Below are 13,418 nucleotides of genomic sequence, written 5' to 3'. Positions count from 1 at the left end.
CACTTGGGATGTAGGTGGCCCTGAACCGTGGATCCACAAATGAAGCCATCTCCAATAGGTCAGTAGTGGCAGGGTCAGAATACTTGCTGTTGAGGTATTCAACAATGCTGGTCTTGATCGCTTTAGAAAGCTCGCTATCACCCTCTTCACATGCCAGGAGACTTTCGTTCTTTTGGACTGCTTCTAGGACCTCTAAGTCCTGCCAGGTAGGGACAAGGTGCCTGGTCTTTTTGTCATTAGACAGGACTTTGGCCAGTGCTCCTTCCTGCTCCAGGACTCTATCATCTGCTGCCTCGATCCCCAGCGTGTGGCAGACTCGGTTATGAGTTGGTGACTTGGCAGACCCAGCTGAATCTGGACTTCAGCAAGATGTCTCCTTTTCTTCCAGCTGTATGAAAAACAGCTTATAATTCTCTTGCACAGAGAAATGGCCCGGGTGACGCGCTTGTCATTCATGCCATGTCCTGTCAAAATCATAAAAAAAATATTAAACATATGTGCTTATGCGAGAAATTTGAAATTTCACTTTAAGCTTTAGAAATATTCTACATTAATATTATTGTCTCGTTTCATAGTTTATTTTTTTTATTAACACCTGTCCTAATCATAAATATCAAATATTATATTCATTTATTTCCTGAATTTTAATCCTGTAAGTGATTTGTATGTATTATTTTTGTATAATTTATAAATGATGACTATACTGTATGTACATTTACTCATGTTTCGTTCTTGTTGTTGTTGTTCTTTTTTTAATGCTACTTCTTATTTCTACTCCACTAAAAACTCCACAATGTTTAGGCCTACGTATCAACATTAGTTTCTAGTTGCAGTCTGCTCTTTCAATCCAGAGAAAAAAAATAGCTAAATATGTTACATTGATGATATCACCAGGCTAACCAGCATTTTCAAGTCATAATTACTTCACCTTTACCTTTTAAAATAAGGAAAAACTAACATTTTAATATATTTTTGTTTAAAGTAAAATATCTGACTACTCCATACAACACTGCACTCACCAATAGCCAAGTGTAGTCTGTGACCGAAGCACTGCATCCTCAGCCATTCGTTCAGCTCAACCGCTTTGACGATGTTGCTCCCGTTGTCGGTTGTTATAGCAACCAGATGCTTTTCTTGGAGTTTCCAGCTTGCAATTGCGTCCTGCAGGGCCTCAGCTATATGCTCACCGGTGTGATCCTGGGGGAAGTAACTTGTTTGAAGACACGCTGTTTTCATCTCCCAGTCTTGAATGAAGTGAACTGTCACGCTCATGTAAGGCTCACACGTCCTGCTTGACCACATATCGCTGGTCAACGCAAAATGAGTCATGTTAGCGAGCCGGTCAGCAAGGCTCTGCCTGACGTCAGTGTACATTTGTGGCAGTGCTTCTCGTGCAAAGTAGTTGCGACTGGGAAGCTCATATCTCGGGTCCATCGTTTTCAGTAGCTTTTGAATCCGACTTGTTCCACAGTTGCAACAGGGGCCATGTCTTTAGCAATGTGATAGGACACCGCTTTAGTTATAGTACACCACTTGTCACTTTTCTTTTCATAAGGCACACTGCGGGTAAATGAAGTTTGCAGTGAGCTTTGTTTCGGGGCTGGAGCTTTTCCGGGTTGTCGATGGCTTGCGGCTGGGGCTTCTGCAGCGCGCAGTTTCACAGACTCTTCGTATTGCAGTTTGTGCCACTGTTTTAGGTGGTGAAAAAGATTTGAAGTGCTTCCACCCCTGGCTGTAATTTCTTTATGGCACTCCTTACATATAACGTGATTTTGTTGCTCATCTGATACTTTGAATCTGAACCATCTCCAAATTACTGAGCCACTGCTTTTTCTTTTACTAACCAATTCCTCCTCCGCATGCTCCACAGACGTTGTTGTTTCCTCCATGTTTGTTAAAGAGTGTATGTTCCTGCCCCTCCCCCCTCTGTGCATGAAAGAGGAGGGGCGGGGGCGCGGGGAGCAGTGTAGAGAGCGCCAGGTCAGTTGCTTGCTTGGAGCAAGGATCACAGCGCAAATTTGAACTATATCGATATATGTGGTATGGTCTAATTCCATATCACATAAAAAAATATATCGATATATTTTTATATCGATATATCGCCCAGCCCTATCGTGGGGTTTATTTTTCCACAAAAATTTTGAGATGTTTGAGTCCAGTGATTTAAACCAGAGGGTTTGGTGGGTAACATTGAAAACAGGTAATTGATTTTAGGTAGGACCATCATTTTTATGGTGGAGACTCTTCCCATGAGTGATATAGGTAATGATGTCCATCGTACAAGGTCATCCTCTATTGACTTAAGTAAAGGCGTGTAGTTTAGCCATGTCAGTTCTGACAGCCTGGAGGAAATATTGACACCCAGATATTTAATATTCCCAGACTTTAGCGGTGTGGTAGAAATACTCTGGAAATCACACTTTACAGGTAAAAGGATTTACTCCAGTTAATGGAGTAGTCTGAGATGGATGAGAATTTATCTTTAAGTGTGATTGCCTCAGAAAGAGAAGTTTGTGAATTTAGGAGGAAAAGTAATACATCATCTGCATAAAGCCTTATCTTGTGGTGTATATTTTCTGTTTGAATTCCTTTAATATTATTATTTTGTCTGATAGCAGCTGCTAGCGTTTCTATAAAAATAGCAAATAGTGAGGGAGATAGTGGGCAACCCTGCCTGGTACCCCTCTGGAGACTAAAGCATGGAGAAGTATGATCATTTGTTTTGACAGAAGCTCTTGGGGAACTGTATAAGATTTTAATCCAATCTATGAAAGAGTTTCCAAATCCAAATTTATATAAAGTAGCGAACAGAAATTTCCAATTTACTCTGTCAAATGCTTTCTCTGCATCTAAAGAAACAACTGTAGTTTCCAGGTTATGAATAGTGGCATAGACTATTACGTTAAGTAGCCTGCGTGTATTGTTGGTGGAGTGCCTGCTCTTAATAAATCCTGTTTGGTCAGAGTGTATTATACCAGGAGTGACCTTCTCTAGCCTTCTTGCTAGGGTTTTGAAGATGATTTTAAGATCTGCGTTAATAAGTGATATTGGGCGATAACTGGACAGGAGTGTGGGGTCTTTGTCTGGTTTAAGGAGCAGGCTGATATTAGCAGAGTTCATTGTTGGAGGCAACATGCAAGTACTCCTAATTTGCATAACCATCCTATAGAATGTGGGCACAAGTATTTCCCAGAATTCCTTATAGAGTTCAGCGGGAAAACCATCTGGCCCAGGGGCTTTATTATTCGGCATATGTAAGAGAGCTTCCTGGAGTTCAGCCATTGAAACAGGTGAATCCAGAGCCCTGATCTGTTCATCATCTAACCTTGGCAAATCTATATTGTTCAGAAATGCATCGATGTTAGAGCTAGATGGATCAATTTGAGATTTATATAAGTTTTTATAATAATCTCTGAATGCGTTGTTGATTTCTTCTGGGTTATAAGTCAGATTCCCAGCTGAGTCCTTTAAGGAGGAAATAGTTATTTTTTCTTTATTCAATTTCAATTGGCTGGCTAACAATTTGCCGGATTTATTGCCAAAGTTCTCCAAGCGTAGTCTTTGTAACTGAAATTGGGTCTTTTTATTAATAATTTAATTTAATTCAAGTTTTGATTTTCTCAGATCATTCAGCATGTGTTCCTGTGGGGAGGTAGCAAGGGTAGTTTTTATTTTTTTGTTCTAGCTCTAATTCACAAGATCTCTCTTTCTTTTTTTTGTATGATGAATAGGAGATTATTTTACCTCTCATGACTGCTTTTGCTGCCTCCCAAAGACATGGTGAGGTTCCTGGCAGGTCATTAGTTTCCATATATATTGCCCACTCCTTTTTGAAATAACTTATAAAATCTAGGTCTTTAAGCAATGATGCATTAAATCTCCAATTTCTAGTTGGCCATGTGACCCTTTTTTTAGTAAGAGTGATAGAAACTGGTGCATGATCACTGATAGTGATAGGGTGAATCTAAGTGTTGGAAATGTCTGTCATAATTGAGCTGCTAACCAAAAAATAGTCAAGGCGAGAATATGAGTGGTGGACTGGTGAAAAGAAGGTATATTCTCTAAGAGTGGGGTGGTGAGAACGCCAAACATTGCAAAGACCAAAATCGCTCATGTATTGTTTAAGGATGTCTGTTGATTTCCAAATACGGTGACCACCTGCCGTACTGAGCCTGTCAACTGCTGGATTACATACCATGTTGAAGTCCCCTCCTATATAATAGCTGTGTCTGCGTGAGCAGAGAGTGAGTTGAAGAAAGCATGAAAAAAGGAGGGGTTGTCAACATTTGGGCCATAGATGTTAATAATGCATAAAGGAGTATTTTGAATCAAAATGTTAACAATAATGAATCGACCCTCTTGATCAATATTAGTGGTATTATGATTGAAGTGTGTTTTTCTATTTATCATAATGGCGACACCCCTTTGTTTTGAGTTATAACAGGCTGAGTACGAGTGAGGAAACTGTGGTGAGGTTAGTTTATCTGCTGTCTTGGGTAAATGAGTCTCCTGTAGTAGGACAATGTCTGCTTTTAAAAATTAATTTATTAAATAAAAAAAAAATTTAATCTCTTTTCCCTTGAACCAACTCCGGTACATTCCAAGAGGTGAGTTTAACTGTGGTCATCATTCAACTAAGGGATGTGGTGTAGGCTAGTGTGTGCAGTGTGCGTGTTGTATGCGCCTGTATGTGTGTGTCTATGTGTTCATGTTGTATGCGCCTGCGTGTGTGTGCTAGCGGTGTGCCCGACTGTTTGTGAATTAAACAGTATGAAAATTGCGCAGCTGATCGACGTGTAAACGGCGGGGAAGAGCAACATTAACAAAAGAAAGAGACAGTGAAACAAAAACAGAGGAAAATACACAAAACATTATCAGACAGCCAGATAACCACAGTATAGGCTGTTGAGTCGTGCACTGTATTTTATTATTATATTTTATTTATTATTTAACTATTAACCTGCCATATGTCACGGAGTAATTAACTGAGAGGGGGAAAAAATGATCGCATAGTGATACAGTTCACCTGTTGCTGGATTTGGTTATTAGTCTCGGTCGCGGTACAGCTGGCCATCAACGCTAAGTTTATCCACCGTGATGACTTCTCCAATAAGCTTCTTTCTTATCGGGAACAGGACTCGGCGTCGGTCCAGGATCTCCCGGGGAAACTGGTCATTAACGCTGAAGTTTGTCCCTCTCAGCTCCCTGCCGCGGCCTTTAACCAGTTCCTTTTGCTTTAAGTGTTCAAACTTTGCGACGATGGGCCTGGGCCTCTGGTTCTCCTGTCGCCGTCCTCCCAGGCGGTGCACCCGGTGGAAGCTGATGTTCTTCACGGTCTCGGCCGGGAGCTTCAGTTGATTTTGGATGAAGCTTTTAACGGTCTCCTCTGGGGCTTCATCCGCCTGCTCCGGGATACCCGAAATGACCAGATTATCCCGCATACTACGAGCCTGGAGATCGATGATCGCTTCTCTAATGTTTTTATTGTCTGCCGAGAGCCGCGTCATTCCCTCCATGAGGGATTTAACCGAACCTTTGAGGACCTTGTTTTCCGCAGCGAGCTCAACCACCTGTTTCTGGCTGAACTCCAGGGATTCCCGCAGAGCCTGAAACTCTTTGTGAAGTACTTCCACCAGAGATAATCGGGCATCAAAGCTAGACAATTTCTTGTCTATTGAATCCAGGATCTCTGTGAAATCTGCACCTTGTGAGGAGACTGCTCCAGGCGGTGCTCCAGGTGAGTCTTCAATGCGGTTTCTCTTTGATTTCCCCATGACCACTCGATGAAAACACTGCTCAATGTAAACTTCAAGGTCCTCCAAACACTCGTCCTCGAGGTCATCCAGTGCGATTTGACTGATATTATTTGTTAATTCGCTTAAAATTGGCTGATTGTTTGTTTAATGAAATGTTTGTTTAGCTGCGCGCTGCCATGTTTGAATTGCACAAAGTCTCACGAGATTACACAAACGCTCACCGTGTTAACTTGCAGACATTTACAGGTGCTGGTCATATAATTAGAATATCATCAAAAAGTTTATTTATTTCAGTAATTCCATTCAAAAAGTGAAACTTGGATATTATATTCATTAATTACACACAGACTGATATATTTCAAATGTTTATTTCATTTAATTGTGAAATCAAATTCAGTATATCTCCGAAAATTCGAATATTACTTAAGACCAATACAAAAAAAGGATTTTTAGAAATGTTGGCCAACTGAAAAGTATGAACATGAAAAGTATGAGCATGTACAGCACTCAATAAAAAACCTTGGACCTCAGAAAACCCAGTGGGCCAACACCAGCAGATGACATGGCACCCCAAACCATCACTGACTGTGGATACTTTACACTGGACTTCAAGCAACGTGGATTCTGTGACTCTCCTCTCTTCCTCCAGACTCTGGGAAATGCAAAATTTACTTTCATCAGAGAACATAACTTTGGACCACTCAGCAGCAGTCCAGTCCTTTTTGTCTTTAGCCCAGACGAGACGCTTCTGACGCTGTGTCTTGTTCAAGAGTGGCTTGACACGAGGAATGCGACAGCTGAAACCCATGTCTTGCATATGTCTGTGCGTGGTGGTTCTTGAAGCACTGACTCCAGCTGCAGTCCACTCTTTGTGAATCTCCCCCACATTGTTGAATGGCTTTTGTTTCACAATCCTCTCCAAGGTGCAGTTATCCCTATTGCTTGTACACTTTTTTCTACATCTTTTCCTTCCCTTGGCCTCTCTATTGACTGTGCTTGGACACAGAGCTCTCTGAACAGCCAGCCTCTTTAGCAATGACCTTTTGTGTCTTGCCCTCCTTGTGCAAGGTGTCAATGGTCGTCTTTTGGACAGCTGTCAAGTCAGCAGTCTTCCCCATGATTGTGTAGCCTACATAACTAGACTGAGAGACCATTTAAAGGCCTTTGCAGGTGTTTTGAGTTAATTAGCTGATAGAGTGTGGCACCAGGTGTCTTCAATATTAAACCTTTTCACAATATTCTAATTTTCTGAGGTTTTGGGTATTTCATTAGTTGTCAGTTATAATCATCAAAATTAAAAGGAATGAACACTTGAAATATATAAGTCTGTGTGGAATGAATGTATACATTATACAAGTTTATCTTTTTGAATGGAATTACTGAAATAAATCAACTTTTTGATGATATTCTAATTATATGACCAGCACCTGTACTCTTACTGCATTCCGTAATTTACTTGTGAAAAGAAGTTCCTGAAATTTCAGTGCTCCAATTTACGTTGTTCACACAGTAAAACTGGTACGTGAGACACACTGACCAGTCTGTAATTGATGTACCAGCCCCCTGAACAATTTTGTAAAATACAAGCACATTTCTTGCTTTACACTCAGCTTGCAGTTTTACAGTAAAACCACATTCAAAACACTACACACTTATCTGTGCGCATATTCGTAAACATAGTGTACGTAAATGTTCTGCTAAGATTTTCTATATATACAGTATCTGTCCAGCTTCTGCAGAAATGCAGGATGTTTGCAGTCAATCTGTTCTGAATGTGTTTTTAACAGTTTTGGACACAGTGTGTTAGCATCTGAAAAACGTGCTGCAGAGTTCATGGATTTTGGAGAAAGTGGTCATTGAATGCATTTTGTGTGAAAGCAATGAAAAATGATTCAGTTTGCTCCACATCCACTTCTGTTTCGCTGACTGTGTGAAGAGTTTTGACAATGTGACTTCAGTTTTGACCAATGCAGGTTAGCAAGTGAAAACTATTATTATTATTATTATTATTATTACTAGGCCTAGTAAAAGTAGCAGTATTATTTTAGTAGTAGCCTAGTAGTAGTAGGGCCAGGTCTGTGTGCTTTCTTACTCCATTCTTAATCCAACCTTGGGCTCAAGCTGATGATCCACGGAGCAACTTTTTGAGCAATGTTGCTGGGTAATCTGCTGGTGGCAAGTCCGACTATGTTTTGAACGGATAGTGGTGGTGCGGGGCAGGTGGCGGAGTGATGGGGGAAGGGGATTACGGTAGTAATCTTTACTCATTACCACTGACAGCAACATTGCCCAGTACCATTTTTATTTTGGATTGCTTGGTGCAAACCAATGGCAATCCAATACGAATAGCCTAAAACATGGTGGAAGAAAATATTTTACTTTACATGCAAGCAACAAATCAAGTCTGGTCATATGTGACTGCAGGTAACAGCTTGACTGAACTATCTGTATTGTGTTGGGGGAGGGAAATGTTCTATGCCTTCTTGAGAAGTGAGTTATCTGAAAGAAATTAACTTATTGAAGTGAGGCGGTTGTAGTTAGATGTGGAAACTGTTTAGCTTTTTCTCCGAACATTGCTGCCCTAAATTGGAACCTCCTTTAAGGTGAGTCAGAGCTGTTGAGAAAGTCGGGCAAGAGTGCCTTGTTGCATGCCCGCATGTTGGGGTTGGCAGTAGTGTTCAGGAAATAGCTTGTTTGGGCATGTGATGATGATGATTCCTGTTCTACCAACATGCTACTAGCTCCAGACTTGAGCTGACCATGGTGCTGAAATACAAATCGAGGTATAGGAGCAGATTTTACATCCGCAGTGAACTTACAGTGATACTATCTGACCTGGACTCTACTAGTTTACAACACAGTGTGTAAGGATCTGTAGGGTGACTTGAGGGTTCAGGATGGTACAGGATCCTATTAGTTGCATAAAAAGTAGTACATTTAAAAAACAAATCAAGATGACTCTTAGTTCAGATATGGGTTTTTACTAAATAAAGTACATTTATTTCTAAATTTAGGTTAATGTGACACAGTAAATCACTGTGTTTTATACAGTTTGTGTCCAGCCTTCTCAGCTATGGCATATCCTCACATATCTGAAAAGTAATGTTTGGGAACCCCTCTCTAGACCACACAGCCTAATTAAAATGTTGAAAACTGACATATTGTAAATGTCACCCTATAGCCAAACATGCAAACCTCAGGCTCCCTTCAGATTGTTTTCCAGCATGAAGAGGGTGTGTGTGTGTGTGTGTGTGTGTGTGTGTGTGTGTGGTGGAAGCTGGGAACTGCTGGAAGGACAGAAGGAAGAGTGGAGGAAGAGGAAGGGGCGGTGGGATGAAGGAGAAAAAAAGGGGTATGCACGTCATTCTAACACGCAATGATTGGTGGGAGAGGGGAGGAGGAGAGCGCACACTCATACTGTGAAGGGTTTCATACAGTACTATAAAATGCTTCTTCAGACTTGCATTCATAATTTCTTACAACAAATAGCCTATATCTTGACCCTCATCATACACTATAGAAAGGCCTATTTCCTTTTTCTGCAATATTTTTGAATGAAGCTTTTTCATAAATGTATATTTGTCTTGTCGTTTTATACTCTGGTTTACTGCATTGACTTTTTCTGATGATGAAGATGTTCTACTATTTGTTCCACTTTTTCTCTATTGCTCCTTGAAAAACTGAAATAATTGTTGGGGCTACGTGATAAAGACTCCAGACTTTTTTTTGTCTTTGCTTGTTCTTGCAAAGACAAGTTGCCTTAAAGCAGCAGCAGCAGAAGAACTTCAGTCCACGAACATTACATGTAGCCTACCCCATGTCCTTGTATATGGGTCTGACAATGTATTGCAGATGAAATTGAGCTTTAAGCTAACTCTTGTACAATACATCAAATGGCAGTACTTATGTTTAATTTTGTAAATGGTTCTTTAAAAAATTAATAAGTATTCAGAACTAAAAGTTATCGAAAGTACCATAATATGCCTTCCGTTTTCGTCTTAGTCTTACTATATTTTTTTTTAAATCAAGCTGAAACTACAGTTATAGTTTTTGTGTTATTTGGTCAGTTGAGATGCTTACATCTTAGAAGCACTTTCTAAAGAAAACCAATTAAAATCCCCTTATTACATTCATTATCCTTAAACCAAAATTCCAAAAGTGAATCCCGGAAAATTCACAAAACCAATCCATCCATCCATTAACAACTTATAATATAATGTATTGCCTATACGCTATTGACTTATCCCAGATTTTAGTTGAGTCCTTGTAGTTTCGCTTGAATTGAAAAGGAAGGCTACAAATTATAAGGGGTAATGTAGTCTAGGCTACATGTTGATTCTACAGTTCGCAGATTTTCCATGCGTTTTGCCGCTTGCAAGAAATGCAAATAATCAATTAAACCACTTTTATAGGCTAGGCCTATATTATAATCCATTAGTTCACCCATAGGCTACATTTTAGGCGGGGCTGGTTCACCTTATCCGGGATATAAAGCTGTCATTTTCAGGACTAAATTTCTAGGCCTATGTTATATTATTCCAATAACGTGAGTTGTTATGGTCATACTAAACCCACAATGCACCCTTGAGGAACCCTTTATTTTTATGTGTGTTATCGGCTGACGTGAGCGCGCATCTTAACGGTGAGTGGAGCCCCCATTCTCAAATGAGGGCTGCGCGCTCCCGCAGCAAGAGAAGTGAACGCGCTTGAGGGGCTGCGGTCCCATTGACGGTTCCGTCTCCCTGACAGCAGCATCAGCATCAGCGGCGGCGCTGGAAAACAAGAAGTCGCCGCCTCGTCACATAGCCAGCCCACCGGACCGAGCAGAGAGCCGCCTTCAGGGGACCCCCCTCTCTGCCTGGCCTGAAGGAAGGAAACGAGATCCCCCTCCCGTGTGTCACCGACCCGACCGACCGCCGGAGATATGGGCTCCCCGTAAAACGGAGGTGGCGGTGGGGAGAGGAGGGCGGGCGGGCGGTGGGAGGGGGGTGGGGGGAGAAGACAGCGGAGCAGCAAGAGGGTGAAGGAGAGGCTGATAACGGCAACCGGGAACCGAAGCGCTACCACCACCACCGTCACCGCTGCTACTACTACCGGAGCTAGCACCGACACCGCTGCTGCTGCTGCTGCCGCCGCCGCCGCCCTGGGTGCCCCCCGCCACCGCCATGGGAACTCCGCATCAGTCGCTCCAACCGCCGCTTTTTCTGTGGGCCATGTCGTGATCCGTGGGCTCCGCCAGCGGGTTTCCCATCCGTGATCCCGACCGAGGCGAGGAGGAGGAAGAGGAGGAGGAGGAGGAGGGGGAGGAGGAGGGAGGGAAGGTGGTGGTGGTGGGGAAGATGTTCGCCTCGGTGGGCCCTCGGGGCGGCCCGCGCCCACCCGTGGCCCCGACCATCCCGGAGCCGGACCTGAGCCATCTGACGGAGGATGAGAGGAAGATCATCATGGCTGTGCTGGCTCGGCAACGGGAGGAGGAGGCGAAGGAGGAGGCCATGTTAAAGTAAGAGATAGAGAGGAGAAAGATAGAGAGAGAGTGAGGGAGTGTGTGTGTGTGTGTGTTTGTGTGCCTGTGCGTGTGCGTGTGTGAGAGAGACTGGGCTTGGGCTATTTCCGTTCTGAAGTCCATCCACCTCTGTTCTCTCTTATGGATGAAATGTTGGATGTGAATGTTTCAGCATCACTCCACTCTATCTGTCCATGCATGCATGTCTATGTGTGTGTGTGTGTGTGTGTGTGTGTGTGTGTGTGTGTGTGTGTGTGTGTCTACATCATACAGGTACCACCACACAGAACTCACTCACTCACAGGCCCACAGCTGTGTGGAAGAGAAAGCATGCATGGGCCAGTGTGGACCAAGTGCACGTCCAGTTTGCAGTCTCTCACTGCTCCTGTGAGAAGGCTCAGTGAGTGTGGAGCTGGTGGGTCAGGTGGAACTTGCTCAGGAGGGAGAAAGAAGAGGATGGTGGGAGGATGAAGCGGCGTGTCACCATGCCCCTTCATCAGCAGCGCCACACTCCCTCAGATGAGAAATAAGAACTCTTTTCTCATCTGCACTTGTCTCCCTAACATCATCATTAACACCAATGCCTTAGTCAAGTGGCAAATATTTGGACTTCCTCTGAAGTATTTATTTATGGATGCAGCAGGAAATTGCAGAAGTCTCACTGAAGCCTGGCATTGAGAGTAGTAAGAGTAAAACCCTCCCTGTTGGCTTTTATCTGTGCAGCATCCATCTCAACAGCTGCTGTTCTCAGCTCTGGGGTGCGGTTGAGCCTTTCCCAGCCGTATGCACTGTATGTAGGCCAGTGCTCTTGCAACAGACATCACACAGGCTGTTATAGAACCAGTAGGCCTATAACGGGGGGGGGGGGGGGGGGGAAGGTGCCTGTGCCATGTCATTTTGAATCAAGAGTGTCTTACATTCACTGCGTGAGTCCGCCTCCTCCTCCTCTTTACCACTACCATACATGCATGGAGAAAAGTCTCCAGATTTATTTGCCACTGCGATCGGTGCAGAACCCACATCCACCCGCTTTCCTCCAGGACCGGAAAATGCATCAAGTTGAAACGATGCCTTTGTCATGTTTTCTGCCTGGTCTGCATGGAGCTGCATGCATAGATGGGCAGATGAAAAGATAGACCGACCCACCTAAGCGAGGCGCTCCTCAAGCTTTACGTCTCCTGTTCTATTTTAAGCCCTCTGTGCGGACTGATAGCCCAGCACGGGAACGATCGATTCATTGCATCTAAAGAAGGAAATGTCCAATATATATCTCCGGCTCTAAGTGGCTATGCATCATTTTCAGTATTGTATTGGAAGCCGTGGATTCAGTCATGTCATACTGCAAATAAAGCAGGCTGTCAGCGCATACATGTCTTAAACTATATTGGCATTAGCACAGTTTCCTCTCATCGCTGTTTGGATAGAGACTGCCATAGCAAAGCGTGTGTGTGTGTGTGTGTGTGTGTGTGTGTGTGTGTCTTGGGTCTGCACTGAAAAGCTGCACTGGTTGACTAATACATGCATGGTGAGTGTACTAGCAGTAGGGCAGTGTGGGTTGTAATGCAGAGGAGTGAACACACTACTTATGAGCATTTTAAGATACTCACTTTCAGTCTTCTTGCTTTTAAAGCAAATAGGATCACAGTACACATCAGCAGAACTCCCTGCAGAGCAACACTGATGTAATGTTAGATACACTGTGGGTAAATAATGATGCTCTGTCAATAATTATCATCAGGTTAACTGGTTAATAAATAAATTATGAGGTTAATAAAAATGAATTTCATTTACAGAAAGAAAGACGGATAAACTATAAATGATAGTTAACATTTGCTGCATTCCTGCACCTTCTTAGCCGCCTAAATTCCAGTTACATAAATGGAAATGTAAAGTACAGGAACATATAACAGTAAGCTCCTGCCTACAGCCAAATAACAAATCAATGAGTAGCATTCCCTCACTGTATTCCAAACATACAAATTCACCTTTGGGTATCTTTAAGTATGTGCATTTTGTTGATACAACCAAGCACAAGTCATCAAATTTATTGACAGGTTAGCAGGAAGGAAAGGCCTTTTTACTGCACTGAACTGACGAAACCATGGAAGTAAATTCTTGCATTGCACTGCGATCCCTTCATGTCAGTATTAGCCTTACTA

The sequence above is a fragment of the Micropterus salmoides genome, unplaced genomic scaffold (genome assembly GCF_014851395.1).
Source record: "Micropterus salmoides isolate LMB-PRFRI ecotype aquatic unplaced genomic scaffold, ASM1485139v1 Ms_hic_scaffold_1256, whole genome shotgun sequence".
In the NCBI taxonomy this organism is placed as follows: Eukaryota; Metazoa; Chordata; class Actinopteri; order Centrarchiformes; family Centrarchidae; genus Micropterus; species Micropterus salmoides.
The sequence above is the reverse complement of the archived record's forward strand: the minus strand, read 5'-3'. Positions refer to the sequence as shown.